This window comes from Gracilinanus agilis, chromosome 6, assembly GCF_016433145.1.
Source record: "Gracilinanus agilis isolate LMUSP501 chromosome 6, AgileGrace, whole genome shotgun sequence".
In the NCBI taxonomy this organism is placed as follows: domain Eukaryota; kingdom Metazoa; phylum Chordata; class Mammalia; order Didelphimorphia; family Didelphidae; genus Gracilinanus; species Gracilinanus agilis.
In genome coordinates, this window is record NC_058135.1 from 154,284,005 (window position 1) to 154,286,246 (window position 2,242).

General features: G+C 39.4%; 1 pseudogene; it reads left to right on the plus strand.

The window, feature by feature from the left end:
* The first annotated feature begins 985 nt into the window (after positions 1–985).
* On the plus strand, positions 986–1,987 carry LOC123252391 (annotated as a pseudogene).
* The last annotated feature ends 255 nt before the right edge of the window (positions 1,988–2,242 follow it).

The following is a 2,242-nucleotide window of genomic DNA, read 5'->3' on the forward strand; positions in this document are numbered from 1 at the left end:
TGTTTTTCTTTGTCCCAGGCACATTGCCTTGTCAAACTAAATCAATTTTTCATCGTACTAAATAGAATTCTCATTGCATTGAACTGAGTTGAAAACAGAGAGAAGTCAAGGTAGGAAGTATCTGGGTGAACATCAATGGAGCCATTAAGCATGATTATGATCATCCTAAAGTATAATAAAGACAACTAGGAAAGAAAGGAAAAACAAAACAAGATAATCTTTCATGGCATTCTGTAGCTGTCATTGTAATATGAAAGAAAAACCGAGTCTATCTTTATGGAGATTCTGGAGAACTTGGTTCTGCTTCCAGAACATTTGTGACAATAAGTAATAGAAGTGGCTTTGATCTCGGTGCCACAGTTCATTGTTGAAGTGTTGAAAAAGAGATTCTTTGATGAGCTATGGAAGAATTCAAAAATTTATATGAACTTCAACCACTTTTATTTTCAGTCCTCAATGAGAGTTCAGACTCTTTATCTAATTGCAACTCAAGAAAGGGCTGGAAACTCTAACCTTGATAGCTTGAAATTTCTGGAGGGTGCTTCGTGTTAAAAAATTGGATTCAAAGCTGCTTCAACAGACCTTTTGCAGTGGTCTTTTGAATGTTAGCCCAAGAGAAACTGAGACAAGGACTTATGCTATAGTGATTCTGCCTTTATATATGAACTTAGTAAGACCGGTGCAATGTAGGAACTGAGATAAGTTGTGCTTATGCTACCCTGAGACTGAAGTGACAGAGGGAAAAGTATAGGTCTGAGTAATTGGGGAAAATGTTAGTATTTTTGTATTTGTGATAATTTAGAAGTAAGGCTTTAGTGGCTCTCTTTCTCCCTTCCCTCTCCTCCCCCTCCCAGAAGCTGGTAGCAGGAGAGGGGATATTGGGGGGAGGGGTGACACAGCGTCAGGGAAAGGAGGGAAGAGGAAACTGAGACCCCGAGAGCTGAAATTGTTTAAGTTCTCGAAGAGGATGAATGTTAAAGTGTAAACTTCAGTAACTAGTGATAATTTCAGTCAACATGATCTGCTGGCCTGGACCAATGAATCTCTTCAGTTGACTATGACAAACATTGAACATTTATGTTCAAGTGCTGCTTATTGTCAGTTTATGGACATGTTTTCACCTGGTTTCAAAATTGGAACATAAATACATTCAGAACTTTAAGATTCTACAAGCAGGTTTTTAAGAGAATGGGTGTGGACAAAATAATTCCTGCGGACAAAATAGTGGAAGGAAAATGTCAAGACAATTTTGTATTTGTTCTGTGGTTCAAGAAATTTTTTTTGATTTGTATGTTTTGAAAAAAACTGTTTGCTGGGGACTACATGCCCCAGCATTCTCTACTCTCCCAGGGTTCCCTTCGTTTTTTTTTTTTAATGTCCTGGCATGGGATTGGTCTATAAATGGACCAATCCTGCACTGGGGAGGGGCTTTTGGTCTGGGGCTCTAGCTGGAGCGTAGGAGGTTGCTGGGGCTGAGGCGTTTTTCCTTGGTTAGTACCCCTTTATTAAACACTACAAATTATTTGCAGTATTCGTTGTTCTTTTTTGTATCCTACACAGATGCAAACTATGATGGGAAAGAATGTGGTCCTGTAGTAGCTCAACAAGGCCAAGAAATGGCTGTAGCCCCCTCCCTCATGACTCCAGTTTTGAATAAACCAAAAAAAAAACCTCTCGGTTCCAGTGGTGCAGCTCCACAGAGGCCCACTTCTGTGAGGAGAACTACAGCACCTCCCAAGACAGGCCATGGTATGGTCAGAAAGAATCCAGGTTTGGGAAAATGGAGATGATGAATCAGCAGAATTGATCCAAACTCACTATTGAAGACTTGGAGAAAGAGAGAGACTTCTACTTTGGAAAGCTAAGGAATATTGAATTGATTAGTCAAGAAAACGAAGGGCAACGTGATCCACTGTGGCAGAAGATTGTGGAGATTCTCTATGCCACAGATGAAGGGGGTCCACAAGAGGAGAAAGAAGAGTATTAATAATCCATGTACTATTCCAGTAGAGGAAGAACATCTTCAAATTCACCCCAAATCATGTGCTTAACTATAAAATATTCCTTTTTATTATTTTCAAAGGACTCACTGGTTTCTTTTCATCAGCAAAAAACACCTCTTCTTAAAGTGCACTTTGCAGAAGTTTCACTCCTTTTCCAATGGGTTTTGAGTTAGGAACTTTTATTTCATGGCAGAACAGTATTAACATCTAGCTGTATCATTTAGGGAACAAAGAGACAG